Source organism: Struthio camelus, chromosome 1 (genome assembly GCF_040807025.1).
Source record: "Struthio camelus isolate bStrCam1 chromosome 1, bStrCam1.hap1, whole genome shotgun sequence".
Taxonomy (NCBI): Eukaryota; Metazoa; Chordata; class Aves; order Struthioniformes; family Struthionidae; genus Struthio; species Struthio camelus.
This window is the reverse complement of record NC_090942.1, coordinates 150,988,531-151,006,850: the sequence shown is the minus strand read 5'-3', so window position 1 is coordinate 151,006,850 and position 18,320 is coordinate 150,988,531. Positions and strand designations below refer to the sequence as shown.

At 42.6% G+C, this 18,320-nt stretch overlaps 1 protein-coding gene across 28 annotated transcripts in view; it reads left to right on the top strand.

Moving 5' to 3' along the window:
* INPP4A (inositol polyphosphate-4-phosphatase type I A) overlaps positions 1–18,320 on the top strand; it is a 136,546-nt gene that overhangs the window by 14,518 nt on the left and 103,708 nt on the right. For 21 of the 28 annotated variants that reach the window (XM_068923865.1, XM_068923808.1, XM_068923856.1 and 18 more), the window contains exon 2: positions 8,842–8,934. The exons of 5 other annotated variants lie outside the window; for them this stretch is intronic. The gene's annotated coding sequence lies outside the window, so the exon portion shown is untranslated. Of the gene's footprint in view, positions 1–8,841; positions 8,935–15,316; positions 15,576–18,320 lie in introns of all 28 variants that reach the window. 2 more of the 28 variants (XM_068923924.1, XM_068923578.1) reach the window with 1 other exon arrangement.

The window sequence follows — 18,320 nt, the reverse complement described above, 5'->3', positions numbered from 1 at the left end:
TATGGTTGGGTAGTTCTGTTGTTTTTACATGTTTTGGGGTATCCATTTGAATAATATCAAGTAACATTAGTGAAGATTTCTGGGAGAAAGGGTGCAAGAGAAAGACCGTGCCTGTATGTGTATATGGCGTGTGCCTATATTTACCAGAAGAGCAGCATGGATGATAATCTGTCTCTTCTCTCAGCAGCCCAGCCAGCATCATTTTCCATGTTGCCTTTCAGTCCCTTGCCCTGCTCTTGTCTCTCAGGTTCTACACAAAGCTCCTCTGCTTTCCTAGTCCTGTTCAGACCTCACGTTCCTGCTCGGTGTGCTTTGAATGCTTGAAAGTCCTTTCCCAGTGACCTCCATTTCTGTCACATTCAAATTTGAAAGTGATGTTTCAGTACTGGCTGCGTGTGTATGGCGATGCACATATTGATACTTAATTCTGCAACATTCGATGTTTTATGCCAGAAGGGGTGGAAGTGAGGGAAGGTTTTAAGCCTAGAAAGTCACGGAGAAATGTCACGGGCAGTGAGGGGCAGTGTAGAAATCCTTGGCATGATGCAGATGATGAGTAAAGTTTGTAAGATGAGTTGTAAGGGCGTGTGCTCCTCTCTAGCCAACAGGAGGAGCTTGAAGCTGGAGTGGGAGGTGCGCCATGTCTGCACGAAGACGATTTTTACTGGAAAACATGGGGGGTGGGGGATGAAGAGAGAAACATGCAACACTTTGGAAGGCTTTGGAAAAGCGCCTCTGTCATTTGTGCTCACTGTCAGCCTGACTGGCCTACTTCCCTCTGAAAAGCATTTGCTAACAAAGCTGGGTTGCATATCCTCCCAGTGAAGGCGTAGCTTCATCTAGCAGCAGTCGACCCTACCTGTCAGAGTTGGATTTCTCTTCCGTCAGCCTGAAATCTGAATCTGAAATCTGCTGTTGGCAGTGGTTCAACTTTCCAGGCTTTAACTGAATTTCCATATTTAGAGCACTGGATGTTTACTTTTGGATATAAGTGGAGACAAGTTCTCAAGCGAAGAGTCAAAGAAAATCTGCTGCTGTCTGCTTCTTCACTTTGCTGATACAACAGCTTTTGATATGGCGCTCTTAATTAACTTTATAGTCTGCTTCCATTACTTGTAGCCAGAAAAATGGTGTGAAGCAACGTGGGTTTGCTCCTGTTGTAAGGGTGCTGTTTTTGGGCAAAGTTGAAATGAAAGAGGAAGTTGGGGGGGGGGGGGGGGGCGTTGTTGCAGTTTGATGACACATTTAGATAGTTATTATGTTAAAGTGTGCAATGTATCAAAATCAGTTGCCTGTATTTTTAATACCTTGTATTTTAATTTGATATTAGCATAATATATTAAGGTATTTATAAAATGTGTATGCAGCACTTGTGACAGCACTGCACAGAGTTTACATTTTTAGTGCTGGAGCTTTAGCCTTTCTAGAAAACAATACTTGCTTAATGATACTCTGTTGGATCTAACCATCTCCTTTACCCACCCCCTTTTTCATCCACAATTCAAACGGTTGGCTGAAGATAAGTTCTTTGGATGCATCAGCATAAAGTTTTGCAGATGGTCACTGGTCTTAATACATGTGAAGCTGTGATCACAGTTTTCTAAACAGTGCCAGAGACACTGAGTTATGTTTTTGGTATTGCCTAATCTCCTTAATTAGTCTTGACTGAAAAATGATGGCGTGAGGCCAGACTAGTAGTGGTGCATCAGTGAGTCATTTGCAGTGATGGTCTAGATCTGATTATAACAGGTACTTTTTACAGACGCAAAAGGCCAGTGCAGGACAGAACGAGAACTGTCGTGGCATAATTTAGGTACAGCTGTCTTTAGGTTCTTGTGCATGTACACATGTGCAAGAAGAAACTTCTCACCTCTTTTTCTCACTGCAGCACGTTTGTGGCAGGGATCTAGAATGGCATGCTCTCTGCTGAAACAGGAATTTACAGCTTGATACTAGATACAAGTGCCATTTTTCTCTTGCTGCGACAGCAGTTTAAGAGCTGTGAGACTAGAGCTTGGTGGAGAAATGCGGCCTTCCCTGACATCTGAGCGGGGCGTTAATCGCGCTACTTAAGCTAACACGAGCTGAGCGAGGCAGCTTGTGTCCCAGGAGAGCGCGCGGTGGGCCTGAGTGGTGGGTGCATGTACGTCTTAATTGTACGGTCAGTATTGGGACCCTCGGGCTCCCTTCTTTCTCCTTTACTGGGAGTAAGAGGGGAAGGGGAAGAGCGGGAGCTGCTAGTGCCTTGAGACAATCCAGGATACTGTGCGCTCTCTTTGAGAGGGGAGCCCCGAACAAAATGATCACTCAGAATACGTTGTTGTTGTTGTTTTTAACTAATTGTATATAGGAATTGCTCATTCATTGTAGAAGGCTTTCATGCCACCTCTCCTCCACCTCCCCTGGACAGCCCTAAGGTATTTGTGAATGTCCTTTTTTTTTGCTGAAGCTTTGAACTGCTGAGAGGTTGTGCTTTGACAGCTCTGAAGAATTAAGTCTTAAACAAATAGTGTGCAAAGTTTGAGCAACAGCAGCATATTTCCCTTCACCCTGCAGATCTTGAACTGGAAGGCCTGTTTTTAATGAAAAAGGATGCCTGCAGAGAAAAAGACTTCTTTGTTTAGATCACCTTGGTTTCATACAAACACTGAAAAGATCATTTTCATAGCTCCTGTTCAGAAGTGTTTTTTAAACTTACAAGCTCAGCTGAGCAAAGTGGTTTTACTTTTTCCTTAATTCAGACCAACAGCTTGCTTTGAAGAACCTGAAGCACTTGTCATCTTCTTAGATTGAATATTTCTACTTTTAAAGCAGTCTATTTCTGCTCAGCACTTAAACAAGAAACAAGAAACTGAAATGTAGTGCAGTGTTTAATCCCATTTGAAAACATTTGCATGAAAGAATTCTATGTATATTTCTGGGCACGTGTTCCAGTTGTAAGAAAAAGGATGTAATAAGCTTTACTTTTAGTAGGAATGGCACATCACTAGTTATTCTCCTTGCATTTTGTCAGGAAACATAAAATAGTGATCACTTTTATATATGCAGACAGATATATTTTCTAGGAGTTTTCTTTAACATTTCACTCTCCAAATAGCTAACGTTCTTGTTGTTAGAAACAGTGTTTTACATTTATATGCCAAAGTTTCAATATCTATAACTGTGGCATTGTACACTTCCTAAATTCTTTAGAAATTGAACATTCCGGATTTTGGAGAAGACTTTCCTCAACTAAAATTACAGTAAAGCTTGAACTCTGATTGGTCACATAGGTGTTAACAATTCTATTTTCTAAATGAGCACATACCTCCAATAAATGAACATTCAGCATTATCTTGCCTGCGTTACAGTAGCAAAAGTCATCTATTGAGTAAAACTCTGTAAAATCACTTCTTGTTACAGTATAATGTTGTGGTCAATAGAAATACTTAAAAGATCTCAGGATGGAAAGAATCTTTCTGTCTCTCCAAAGCCTTCTTCCCAAAGCAGATGTAGTAAGCTCTATATGCTGGTTTTCACTTCTCTCAATTTGTAACTTTAAAATAAACCAGCCGACAACATCCAGCAGCTTTTAACAATGCAGTGTGATTGAAATAGATTTTCTCACTAGTGATGACCAATGAAGTAAATACAGGAGGACGCTTGTTTCCATTTTGTGAAGAAAATATTTGTCTGGAGAGATTTCTTTTCATGATGTAAGCTATCATTTTCATCAATATTTTTAGAACTTTCTTTTACATTTGTTTTTCATTGTCTGTGGTTGCAGATTTTCTTTGGCTTTAAAGTTAGTGCAAAGAGAAACAGTAGGTTTGAGGTACTCTATTTCTCGAGTTCATATAAAAATATGTTTCAGTGACATATATTTGAGTTTGGGATGTTTTCTTGATGAAAAGCACACTGTTAGAGGTCAAGCATGGGACAACAGCATCTGTAGGCTGGTCAAATTCCTTGTTTTCTTCCGATTGACTGTGAATTAAATAGGAGAAGACAAAGAGAATGCCCGTATTCTTATGTCTAGTTAATAGATATAAGTGTCTGTCGCATCTAATGATGATGTTTACAGAAAGTAAACACAGGTTCTGTCGTTCTCTGGGTTTGACACAGTTCTGTTTTTTTGGTGTGCGTTTATTTTGGTATACTGTAAAACTCCTGACCTTGTTTCAGATGGTGAATTGATGCCGATCATTCTCTTTTTTCCAGATAGTTCTACATTAAATGTATTGCACTATGTATCTTTTTTTCTTTCCTCCTTCCCTCCCTTTTTAAGTAAAGAAAACAGATCCCACAAAACTCATTTGATATTTTTGGTTTTCCACATCTATTTTTGGCTACTTGCATCATGGGGGGAAAAATGCAACGTGGCTCATAGCACAGTGACATACTAGGCTGTATACATCTATTGACTGGTGAGAGTTGTACTCATTCTCAAATGTCTCAAGTGGAAGTATACGCACAAACGTCATAGTAGTTGTTCAGGCTTCACAGTGTTTCTGTTGAATTTGCAGGCTTTCCTCTCCTTTTCTGCCTCGGGTTTTGCCCGGCAATAGGATGCAACAGGCACACACTGAAACACAGGAAGGTCCGTCTGAACATAAGGAAAAAACTACTTTCCTGTGAGGGTGACTCAGCACTGGCACAGGTTGCCCAGAGAAGTTGTGGAGTCTCCTTCCCTAGAGATATTCAAAAGCTGCCTGGATACAATCCTGAGCAACGTGCTCTAGAGGACCCTGCTTGAGCAGGGAGGTTGGACTAGATGATCTCCAGAGGTGCCTTCCAACCTCAGCCGTTTGATTCGGAGGTGGCCACCGGCAGCTGGGGCGAGTGGCTGAGGATAAGCAGAGCCTGCTCTGCTGCCATCACACTTCTGTGCTGAGCTTTTGGCCATCTTGTTAGTTCTGGTTCGTAACTGAGCTCCTGCTACGATGGCTTTCCTAAGTTGTCGTGCCGGATGTTTCAGTGAGCAATCAGGAATGCCTCTGTTCTGGACAGTTGAATGAGATGATAGTTGGGGTCCTAAATATGGTATGTATGTTAGTAATGAAAGCTCAGTTTTACACATGGATGTGAGGTCTGTGGTAGTTACAGGTAGGTATAGTTTGATCAAAAATGATTTTGCGTTGGGAAAAGGATGCGTTTTTTGCCATATGATTTTCCCTTGCAACGTGAATGCAAGCTTTAACACAGGAAATTGTTTTAAGGCATGAGAAATTGAAATGAGGCAAGGAAAACGCTTAAGGGTTATGGAGCAAGAAAAGGAGACAACTGATGAGAATAAGTTATTGTGATCATTTATTTGTTGGACAGAATTGTTGCTACCCTTGAGATTTGCTTTTCCAGTGAAACTGGAAATGGTAGCTGTTATTAGTGTGTTGTTCAGGTGCTCTCTACGAACAATGAGAAGGCCTATCAAAATACTGTATTTTCTTTCTTTTGACCCGTTTGCTGCTTTCCTTTTTGAACTTGACCTGATAATGACAGATTTTCTTAAGACAAATTCTGAAAACCCACATTGATTAATTTGTGGCTTAAACCACAGAGAGAATAAATAAATAAGGACATCTGTAGATGGGATTCTGCTCAGAAATAGGGGTATACACAACTCGGGGGGAGATACATTTACAAATATGTGAACTTACCTATGCATATACGTTGCATATACACATGCAAACTCCTAAATTCAGCTGCAGAGTGTTAAGGAGTGCATATTCAGGTAGTAGGGAGAACAGACTGGAAACATTTGTAGGTAAGAGAAGACAGGATGAAGTGATGTAATTTTTTCCAGTCTTTTTCCAAGCAATCTTTTTTTAAAGAAGAAATTCAAGTTCTGTTTTGTTGCAGGAGCCTAAATAGGTCACAGTATGTGAATAGAGTGAATGATGCTAAGTACACGGGGAACCAAGACTGCGCTAAATATCAGCCTCATCTTTGCTAATGATATCTGCCAAGTCTCAAGCTCAAGAGTCTTTGTTCCCTGCTCCTGTTCATGTCATTACAGATTGCTAAAGCCAGACACTAAACTGGTCAGAACAGACCTTGTACAACCAGGATATTTTCCTCTTTTATTGTCTTATTTGTCTCTCCCTCTGACATCAGTGAGTTTTGGATCAAACTCTTATTTCTCTGCAAATCTTAGATACTGGAGATGGGAAAAGTGCCTTTAAATGTTTGTTGCAGGAAAAATGTAAGTCATTTAGGAGAGGAGTTTCTATTTTTTTAAAACATTCTCATAATTTTGTATCTATAACAATTGCTGCATTTGTTGTAAGTTTATTAACTGACTTCCTACTGTGCTTTGTACTGGCTAGGATTGTTACAGGCAATTAAACCTGAAAGTCACACGATAAACTCTTGCTGTTAGTTTTAGGCAGAGACGGATGCCATCTGTTTTACACCAAGAGCTCACCTTCTTGCCTTATCAAATCTCAGTCCTATGGATTTAGATTTCTGCCTCTAAAACCATGCAGTCTAAAGAAAATACGTAGCAAACACCTGACCCCTGTAGTGTGTGTTTAGACATCCACAGCTGTAAATGGTGCAAAATCATATTACTTTCTAATATTCTTTTGTTGTTGAAGTACAGTGAGATAGTTTATGCAGGATTAATATTTTAACTGAACGTCTCATCTTAATGATTTTGACATGTAATGAGAGCTCTTGCAAAGGTAGAACTTCAGAGCAAAGCAGATTGAGAAGGAGGGAAATAATTTGTAATTCACTATATGAACAGACAGAGGAGGTATCATTCACAATTATAAAGATGTATATATTTGTCTTCTATGGTGTTCATAAAAGGAAAAAACTTCCAGTGGACCACTGAAAGCAACTTTTAACTGAGTTGTTGTTGTTCCCTGTTGGAATGTAAATGCTCAGGAAGTTTGAAATAGGGCAAGCAAACATGAGGAAAGATACCAAGCAATGTACAGAAAACAAAAATACTACTAGGACTTTCAGCTGTTCGGTTTTAGAAGAAAAAAAGTAGTTTCTTTTAAACCAAAATGGCATCATATTCTGATTCACCAGCAAAATCTGCAGGGTTTAGCACTTGCAGGTGAGTGTTGAGCTGGCTGCCTGTGGCTTCTTTGGGCAACAGAAAACGCTGCTTTAGCTTCCGTGTCTCCTGTCTTCTTGCAGACCTTTGGGACTGAGAAGTGGTTAGTTGGAAGGCAGAATACAAGGTTGGTATTTGACCATGGTTTATGCAAAGTTAAGAGGTTACTGTAGCTGTTGGAAACCAGCTGAAACAGGATGTGCTTGCTTGTATCAGCATTACCGTTCTTATCGAGGATGTGTGTGCGCTCATGTTTGTGTGAACTCTAAGCCAGTTGTTTGCACTCTCCCGTGAGTGGCATGAGCCTGGTCAGGGGAGTGGGATGGGAGCGACGGATGGGCTCAGGTTGTTCCTTCTTCAGATTTTGCTGATGTGACCAGCACCAGTCTGGCTTGAACCAGCCTGCTTAGGCTTCCACAGTTGGCACGTTAGAAAGTCTTGTAATAAAGAGGTGAAAAATCACATGAGATAACTAGTAGCTGTGAAATCTGTCTGCTGAAGGCTTCTGGGGATACGTGGTGTAAGCCAGATGCAAGCTGAGGTCTAAAGCACCAACAGATTTCAGCCTGAACTTGGGTGTAGCTTTCTGAAAGCAACAGATGTAGTCAGAGGAACCTAAGGTCTCAGCAGAGATAAATATTTTTTGTTCTCTTAATGCTTTTAATTCCTGCCACTGGAATATTTAAAGTAGTTTTGCTGCATTAAACATGAAGCAAGGAAGTCGTTAAGAATGTGTTAGCTGTGTTAGGCTTTGCTAGGCCCTCCTTTTGATGTACCTTGGGTCCCACAGATTCTCTGCCACGCTTTTTTTTTTTTTTTTTAATTCGTTTCAAAATAGATTACTTCATCCATGCAAAGTGAACTGGTTCAGAGCTATGTGTATTTATTCAGGAGTATTTCCGCTCTGACTTCTAAAGCGGGTGAATTTGCACAAGACTGTTGAGAGCTCCCGTGCTTATTGAGGATGCATATTGGATCCCTCTTTGGACTTTGGCAGTTGTCCTCAGAGACCCCCAGGCACAGTTGGGAATTGGGAATTTGGATTCTTCCTATGCTCCACCCAATCCTAAGTATTGGAAACCACTTACGTCAAATGTTGGTGCTTTTCTTGTGTTGTTGTCATGCCCTGCTTACATCAGTGAAGTTACCTACAGAATAAGAAGCTGTCTGCCTGAAATCAGTGCTTACATTTACTTCCCATGAAGAAATTACCTACAATCACAGGGAAGGCCACTTTATCCCTGAGCTTTTTTCAAGGGCAAATGGGAAAGAGTTACTGGAAAGAGACCTGAAGTCTGCTTTGTTTCTGGGTGTATGGCTGTGAAATCTGAAATGAGGAGTCAGAGAGCAGAAGTATTTAGATAGGAATTGCCCTGTGATGCAGCAGTGCAGGGGTGATGCTCGATATCACTGTGTTTTAGGGGAAAGTCTCACAGTGATGTTGTCATACTTCTGAGAAAAAGGGACTGTTATTTTCTGAAGGGAACTAGTTCACTTTTTCTGTGGGTATGGTTTAAAAAAAAAAAAAAAGCAAAAGTTTATCACCCGGAACCAAAAAAGCATTACTAGAACTGCTGACATACAGAAAATTTAGGGTGCTGCCAGGTATAGACTGTCTAAAATAATGTTAAAAGATTAAGCACAGTACTCACTTTTATTTTTATTATGATATTTACCAATTTTTAGCATTTTTGTCCCAAGAAGTTTGTTTACTCTAACCACTTGAGATACCCAATGTACCACTGATTTGTCTGCAGAACTATTAATTGGAAAATCTCTGCCTTATTTTATAGCTGTCATCTTGAAATCTCTCTGATCCTGGTGATAGTAGTGGATTAATGGAGGTGAAGAATATTCTCAGTTTTTAAAGGAAAGACCTCTGAGTGGTAAGTCCCAATTTTATCCTTGATTCACCTGTCTCCTAATGCACTTCTTTGCATGTGCTACTGTTACGTTCACCAAGCAACAGTATCTCCCGGGGATAGTCTAATAGGTCAAAATGTGCTATTCCTTCATGGCTTCAGCAGCACTTGATCTGTGAACAATCTGTCTTATAAAAGATGCATTTGGGCTGTTTTGTCTATTCAGGTTGGTGACTTGAGGACTGGACTCCTTATCCTATTACTGCTGTTTAACAGGCCAGCGTAGAGTCTCTGAGCTGTAGTAATCTTATACAGGCATACTCTTACCTTGCTGGAAGTGTAAGGTAAATTATTTTTGTTTAGTTCACAGTGGTATGAGGTTAAGCTAAGTGACTTTGCTTTATGTTTGCTGTGGTTCAGTTGATGCATTGTAACTTGTTAAACTTCAGTACCTTGATCCTGAGCTTTTATCTTTGTAGTTGTAAATGCAGCATGTCTGATCATCTTGACAGGCAGGTCTTCTGAGCCCAAGAATGACGTTCCTGTCTGTCACATCAGTGCTTTTCCTGTGTCTAAGATCTGGTTACGCTATTCTGAGTCTAAAAAAAGGTGTTGCTTTTATGGAATTATATTTGGGTTGGGTAGTAGGTATTAGTTGTATCTGTTCTGTGACATTTGTCACTCTTGACCAGTCCCCTAATTGTATCAATCTTTTTAAGGACATCGTGTGTTATAGCAAAAGTGAGCTTCAATTCATTCTGCCCCATATATGTTAATACTGCAGTGTTGCTACACTGAATTAAGCCTTACTTTTGTATGGTTGATGGATAAAAAAAGAACATATGCCTGTGAGTAGGACCTACTCTCACATACTGTAGGTGTGTGTCTTTATATGCTTGTTTTAATTATCATATGCATTTTCACACCAAGAGGAGGTGGCTGCAAAGACTTGCTCATGTCTCAAGATACAAACTTGTTTCAAATATGGCTGGCCACACTGAAGGGGTTCTCTACAGATGAGTGGAGGTGGTGGTCTTTTGCTGGGCTAGCTGATTCTTCTGGTCCTGTGGCTGATTTGCTACGGCTACAGGTTTCTGAGGCCTCCTACCCATCTGTAAGAGAAGCCCTGGCAGCTTCTCTGTGGCTGCTCTTCCCCATTTCCCCTCCCTCTACTTTCAAAATGAACGGACTGTTGGTTTATAACAACCCAGACTCCTCCTCTTTTCTGCTGCTGAACTTGGGCCAAATACTTCTGCAATACTCCAGTCCAGGGAACTGGCAGCTGCAACGGGGCCAATGGTCAAAACTCACTATTCCAGCTCATTAAGTGATCGTGTGGGTTTATACATTGATGAGGCTAGATCGTTGATTCTTTTAATTGAGATCCAGCACTTGAACTTTTGTGATCCATGTCTTCAGACTTCACTTTGCAAATCTCTGTTCTTTCATAATTTATCAATGTTGGTTACTTAACTTTAGAAGTAAGATCTGAGACTTTCTCTTAGTCTCACAGTGTTAGAAACTGAGCCTCTAAGGAAAATATTGAATATCCCAAGGTTTAGAATTCCTGGTATGGTATATAGGTTTGCAGCTGCTTTAAAACTTTTGACTCTGCTGCAGCCTCACAACAACACAGTGACGGAGAAGTATACACTGTCAACCTGATGCTTCTCCTTGTGGTTCCATTCTAAGATGTTTTTCTCCCTTAATTTTCTTTGCATACTTACCTATCTTTGGTCTGATCTTCCATCTCCCAGTGCAGCATTAAGCCAGATGTGGATAAGTATGGACCTACGCAGGAAGATGGATAGGTCTGTACCTCTGTGCTTGCTCTCAACTTAATCGTATATTCACTGTATTTTCTAAACAATTTAAAATGATGCTAGCTTTGCAGCTGTGTAGCTTCCTGTTCTAAATGACATTTTTCAAGAAATCCATTAAAGGATTTCTTGTAAATACAAGAATTACTTCATTGGCATAAAGTTTACATTATTTAAAAGTTGCTAGGAGAAGATTCAGTTCCTGCCTTTGCTTTTAAAAATGACACTGGCTTATAAGCATATTTTTCAGGTAGGTAATCAGCTCTGCATGATTTTGTGAGAGCTCTATTTTGATCATTTGAAAGGCGACAAAGCAAACAGCCTTGGCAAACTAGAGCATATTGGCTGAAAAACTAGCTGATTGATTTTTATTTTGTGTTTTCACTTGCAAATAAAGGTAAGGGCTTGACTATGGGACATAAGTGAGACACAACTCTTAATCAACCCAAACCTACAAGTCTCTCAAACCCTTCTTTAGCACCCATGTCTCAATCTGTGTGCTGTAAAAAAGTGTATTATATTTTGTTTGTTTAAACTGACCACATGATACATATTTTCCAGAAGACTGAATACTCTTTGGATGTTTCACTGCATAATCTCTGTTTAAAAGAAGACATATCTATTTAACTACTTACATAATTTTTTTTTTTCTTTTTAGGGATGTTAATTCTCAGGCTTGAGAGATTGAGGGGATAGAAGAGGGAATAACACTCTTTTCCTTAATTGGCTCTTACTTGTGCATGTAGATGATAGTAGGAGCCCACTGGGACTTGATATCAATTTAGTGATTAGCTTAGAGACATCCTGCTCTGCACCAGCTGCTCTCAGTGCTGTCCCAAATTGAACAGAACGGATGCTATCCTATGGCTTGTCTCTTGCTAGGATTAATTTTAGGCCGTTTGGAAAAACTAGGGCTGGTCGGCTTTGGTGCACGAATTGGAGCATGTTGAGAGTCAAGTGAGCTAAGGACAAATTTTCCTTCTGACTGATGCTTTATTCTCCACAATGCTGTGCCTAAACCGTATTTGTTTTGTACTTCAGTTGTTACTGCCGTTAGTTTTTTAGAAACTAGACAGCCAGTGTTTGAGACTGGAATACCCTATTCCTGCCTATTTGTCTACCTGTCTACCTTTTCCCCACCTTCCTCCGCTGTTCGTTGAACTGTGAGCAAACTGAAGATTGAGAGATTTCTGAGGAAAAGGGGGAGCAGGAGAGGCTCGAAAGCCTTCCAAGAGGGAAAGAAGCAGCCCTGTTACTTATCCCTTCTTCCCATTTTTGTCATCCATCTCCTGAAGAAGGCTCTGTACCTGGAAGTTGGTCCTGGCAGTGCTCAGCTGAAAGAGTGCATAACAAAAATAAATCAGGAAGAGAACCCTGGCAGGAGAGCAATGACTGTATATGTTGTGCTTCTTGAAATAAGCTGAATTCCACCCAAATTTCCGGGCAGAATTTAAGTCTGGCTTTTGCCCTGTGGAATTTAGTCCTTAAGGTATAAAAAGCAGTGTGTGGACTTGAAGAGGACAACAAACAGCTACTGTTTCAGGCAGCTGCGTTATAAATTTCGGTTGATAGTAGAGCATCATAAGAGGCCTAAACTTTGTGGTACTGTTTTTTCCTTTTTCTTTGTATACATGTTCTGCAGTATTAGAGGCCAAGCCGTTCTGCTACAGCACCTTTCCAGGCCCACAACCTGTGCACTAAAATACCCTGTGGAAGCTCTGTATAGCAGCTCTTCCAGAGCTACTGAAGTCTTTTTTCTCTTCTCGTTGGCTTTTCTCTCAGTGCCCTGCAATTCTGAAAAATTCCACTAGAGCCAAACACCAGTGTTTCTGAGAAAACTGTAATGACTGTAAAGCAGTATTTCTGTCATGAGCCAAAGGCCCAGTAGTTTCAGGAACGGGTGACCCAAAAGCTCGATATGTCATGTGTTTTCTGTAACTGAACTAGAGCATGTTCAGGGATCATTGCAGATTTGCTTATCTCTTGTGTTGCAGCTTTAGTAGGCAAACATTTGGGCATAGCTTAATGGCAGGCCTGATATTTTTGATCCATGGTCCATGAAGCGGTGGAAAGTGGCATGGCATTGCTTTGCCTTCTATTCAGTTGTGTTAAAGAGGCCAAGCAGACCTTAAAATACTTAATGTTATGTAAAGCTTGCTTTGGAAGAATTTTTTGCATGATGATCATTAGGTGAGGAGGCTGAACCTGCCGCAGCTCCATTACCCCAGGTCCAACCAGTGGTTAGGCTGAGAATGTGTATTCCCAGTAGGTACCCACACAAGCACAAATACACAGCATGCATACATACGTGTGTGTGTGTGTGTGTGTGTGTATAAATATATACATTTATGTACAGTCATATGCTTATATAGATGGCCAGCTACACAGATCAACATGGACAGACACACGCAGCACTCACACAAACACAAACAGCGCCAATGGCTTCATCCTGTTCCCCTCTCTGGCTGATCAGAAGGAAGCTCCATTAGTGGGATGTATGTATTACATATGGACAATGTGGATCCCTCCAGTCGCTGGTCTTAGGCACTCAGTTCATCCAGCAACTGCCCCTGGATTCCTGTTCTCCTCAGTTGCTGGCACCTGGGCATGCATGCTCCCAAGGCCCACAGCCCCACTCCAGTTGTTGGTTACACACACGCACAGCAGACGCCTATGCACAAATGGGTCTCAATTGTGGTCCAGGCTCCATAGTCTCCCTGGCACTTGGCTGGGACTCCTCAGGTCCCCCTGGTAGCCAACTCCCCTGTGGCCTTGCCCTTAAAGAGATAAAGACCCACATGTGCTGGCATTCATGCACAGACAGACAGATTCGCACTCTCTCAGGTCTCCCAGTTGAACCTCAGACCTTATGGTTCCCCTAGCAGTCACGTGAGACTCCCTTAACCCCTCCCCTCCTCCTCCCCTCGGGCAGCCAGCTGCCTCTGCGGTCTTGCTCTTCAAAACACACAGACAGAGACGTACACACTAACAAGTCTCCCGAGTGACCCCAGACTACACAGTCTCCAGCAGCCAGCCGGGACTCCCCTGGTTCCCCCCCTCCCCCCCCCCCCCAGTAGCCAACTGCCCTGTGATCTCGCCCTTACACCTCCCCCACACACACCTGGTTCCCTGGTCACCTCACCTACTCACTGGCTAGCCCAGCTTGAGGTTTGCTGGCCGTCACACCCTCACTCACATGTCCTCACTCACATGTCCTCGCTCACATGTCCTGGCTCACTCCTGTTGCTGGCACCCAGGTGTGCAGGCCTTCTCACCCGCTGTCTCCTCCGGTTGCTGACATTTGACCTCTCTCATTCCAGTCACCCCAGTTGCTGGCACCCATCACACAGGCCCTCTCACCCATGGTCTGAACCTGCTTGGTGGCACTCAGACCTCCACACATATATGCACACAGAATAGTGTCCCACACCCAGGAAAACAGTTGGAAAGGAGTTTAATAGAACAGACTGCTCTGATTAGGTGCAGGGTGAGGCCAGACAAGGGGCTGAATGGCAGAGCTCAGAGGGTTGTGGTCAGTGGTGCAGAGTCTAGTTGGAGGCCTGTAGCTAGCGGTGTCCCCCAGGGGTCAGTCCTGGGTCCAGTCTTGTTCAATGTATTCATCAATGACCTGGAGGAAGGGGCAGAGTGCACCCTCAGCAAGTTTGCTGATGATACTACACTGGGGGGAGTGGCTGATTCACCCCAGAAGACTGTGCTGCCATTCAGAGGGACCTGGACAGGCTGGAGAGCTGGGCCGAGAGGAACCTCATGAAGTTCAACCAAAGCAAGTGCAAGGTCCTGCACCTGGGGAGGAATAACCTCATGCACCAGTGCAGGCTGGGGGCTGACCTGCTGGAAAGCAGCTCTGCAGAGAAGGACCTGGGAGTCCTGGTGGACAACAAGTTAAACATGAAGCAGCAATGTGCCCTTGTGGCCAAGAAGGCCAATGGGATCCTGGGGTGCATTAGGCAGGGTGTTGCCAGCAGGTGGAGGGAGGTGATGCTGCCCCTCTCCTCAGCCCTGGGGAGGCCTCACCTGGAGTACTGTGTCCAGGTCTGGGCTCCCCAGGACAAGACAGACCTGGAGCCACTGGCATGAGTCCAGCGGAGGGCTACGAAGGTGAAGAAGGGACTGGAGCATCTCTCCTCTGAGGAAAGGCTGAGGGAACTGAGCCTGTTCAGCCTGGAAGAGAGAAGGCTGAGGGGGGACCTTATCAATGTGTATAAGTATCTGAAGGGAGAGTGTTGAGAGGATGAGGCCAGACTCTTCTCCGTGGTGCCCAGCAACAGGACAAGAGGCAACAGGCACAAACTGAAACACAGGAAGTTCCGTCTGAACATAAGGAAAAAATTTTTTACTGTAGGAGTGACCGAGCACTAGAACAGGTTGCCTGGAGGTGTTGCAGAGTGTGCCGTCCTTGGAGACATTCAGAAACTCTCTGGACAGGGTCCTGGGCAACCTCCTCCAGGTGACTCTGCTTGAGCAGGGGGGTTGGTCTAGATGATCTCCAGAGGTCCCTTCCAACCTCAACCATTCTGTGATTTATCCCCATATCTCACTATTTTCTCACGTTTGTTCCTCCCCAGATCACCTAGATCCCTCCTTTTTCTGCCTTTGGTTCCTCCCGCAAACATCCCATAGCAAGTCTTGTGCAATCCCCAAATACTCTTCCCCTGCACACCGCAATGTGTCCCGCACCACCAGGCAGTGACCCGCTCAGTCCGAGAGGTGATTGGGATTGCTGCTCCCCGTTGGCTCACCGTGAGAGTTTTCCCACCTGGACTGTGAGGCTGACGCTCTCCTGGACAGCCCTGGCTCAAACAGGGTGGTCATTCCTCCAAGCAGGTAATTTGGGTTCCACACCTGCCCTTGTGCTTCTGAGCTTTGCTATATTTGCCCTTGATGGGCTGATGGCTCTGCTTGGTGGGCCTGGGAGTAATCGGGGCAGGATATTTTTCGGGTCTGCCCACCTGCCATTGAGCTTCTGTGCTCCTTTGTGCTTGTGGAGATGAGCTTTGTACTACATAACTTATCATTGATAAGTGGTCCGTGCATTGGGAACGAGGGAGGCTTCATCGACTTCAAGGAATGAATTTTGAAACCTCTGATTAGTTGTGTGATTTAGTTTCTCATTTGCTTTCCTGCCAGTCAGACTCCAACTTTTAAGGAGAGGTAGGTTCACAACTGAAAATGCTGTTGGCAAGATGGGATTGGAACCTTTTTCCAAACTGAAACCTGCAGCTCTTTGGTCATCTCTGTCAGTGAAGGGATCCCTATCATTGTGAATGAGCACAGTTAAGTCTTAGCAGCCTTAAAATCAAAGTCAGGATGGGGAAACAGAGCTGAAAAAGTAATGTTTCCAGAGACTGGGCAAACATTGTTCTTCTTGCCAAATCAAGACTTTTTATAAAGCTTTTCTGATTATCTCCTCCCAGGTCCTCTTGGCTCTTTTCTCTCTCCCTTTACCATTACAAGCATTTCCCAAGCATCTTGTTTTCTTGTATTTGCTTTTTACCAGCCTGTTGGCCTGCCGGCCAGTCAGCTCACTCTTGCAGTAGTACAGATGTGGGTCAGATGTTTCTTCCAATGACTAATCTCCTGAATCTGCCTCCTTGGATCTTTCTCCATCATACTGTTAACCCTGCTGTTCGACTTGCCCGGCCACACTTTCACGTAAGAGACTTGCAGTGCAGTTTTGCCATCTCTTCCCTGTTTCCTGCCCTCTAAAGTACTTTGCCTTCTACCTCTCCAGCTCCCTCATGCAGCCATTAGAAAGCCTGCACAATGCCATTAACTTCTCTCCTTTCAAGACCAGACACTAGGAAGTGCTCTCAGGCTAGTATAACTGGAAGTCACATTGCTTGCTCTTTCCCCTTGGCAGTAGCATCGATCTTCTTTGCCTTGCTGAGAGTCTTGATTCCCCAGCTCTGATGTTTCCTGTTTCTGTCTGTCACCTTCTAAAAACATCTCATACCTCACAGCCAAACCCTTCTTCCCATCTATATTCTATTTTGAGCTCTTTTACCGGATAGTCTCCCTGTTTAACTTTAGCACTTAAGCTGCCGCAACATTTATGTATAGCTTCTGTGAATTTTTTATTTTTTGCTAAGCCTAATTGGGACGTATTAGTACCACCTAACTTCAGCCCCTCTGCTGGAGGGAGTGGAGGAAGGCAAGCGCTTCCAGAGTGGTAATTCCTGGCACCTAACTTAGCTCCTGCTTAGCTTAAGTGCTCCGAATTACACTCTTCTTATCTTGTGTCTAAGTGGGGAATTCAGTGCATTTTCTGACTCTCAGACATTCTTCAGTGCCCAAATTGCATATAATGGGTATGCATGGATTGTAGTCATTTTTACCCTATTAAAAAGATCAGCGGCACTACAGAACTTGGGAATGTGACTTTTTATTTATTCTTTATCTATTCTTTTATTCCCCATTGTAGGTTGCATCCGTAGGAGGAATCAGTATATTTGTTTTTTTAACTTGATTTTTGCAGTTCTCACTTTTTATAGGAGATTTTGAATGAAAAATTTAAGCCTACAGACTATATATTTCCTCTTTTTAGTAGCTAGATTACAGGCTGTTAGTCCTTAACGATATGGAACGTCAGAGCAATAGAGCTGAAAAGGCTTATCTCCAAAATAAAACAATTCAGAGATCACACATAAAATATCCCAAATCTGTTACTGTCTTGCGTGGAGAGCTTTTTATGTGGATTAAAAAATGATTATTTCCTTCTCACTCTCCTAAAAGCTATAATTGCCAACAATTTCATTCCGATAGGCAAAGTTTATTATTATTTTTAAAAGGATCAGTCAGGTCTCCACAATATTTTTTGGAACCTGCAATCAGTTTTTTTTGGGAGGAGGGAGCAGGAGGTAAAGCGTATATGATCACAACAAAAAAGTGGGCTTGTAGTGATAGCTGCTATCTAAATTATAGTCCATAAAAATAAACACTAAGCTCATTTATGTGATAGCTGACAAAATGTCAGGTTCTTTTAAAGTAGTTTGAACAGTATTTGTATGATTTCAGCCTGTTATGTTGGTTCCTAAAAAGGCAGACTATTTAAGAACACAGCATAATAGGCACTGCTTGTATCTTATCCCTTTTTAGACCTACTGTAAAAAGAAAAATACTCACACTTTTGGAAACGATTTAATGTGAAGAAAGCTTTCAGTAGTCTTCCTTTAATTTTAATGTGTCAGTTTCCTTTTCCATCGTAACTACAGCTTTTAAACTGAATTACAGCCTGTGTATTTTAAGATTCCTTCCATAGTTATGGGTGTGGATCACACAGTTTCCGTACTCTGCTCTGCATGGGTAGGAGTAAAGGAGGCTGTGGTTTGATGCCAGTATTTGCCCTTACTTGTAACATCCTCACTGAGATAGTGCTGTGAGTTAGTTAACTGAGCTGGAGGTAGTTTGGTGGTTCTCAAGCAGAATGGATGGTTCTGGATATATAAATGACTATTCTTGGTATTAGAGACACAATTTCTTACTGACAACATGTTGAAGATCTGATCCTCTTCCTACAGGTTGGTGTCTCCATTCAATCTTGATATAATTGGCAATGAAGAGTTTACTGTA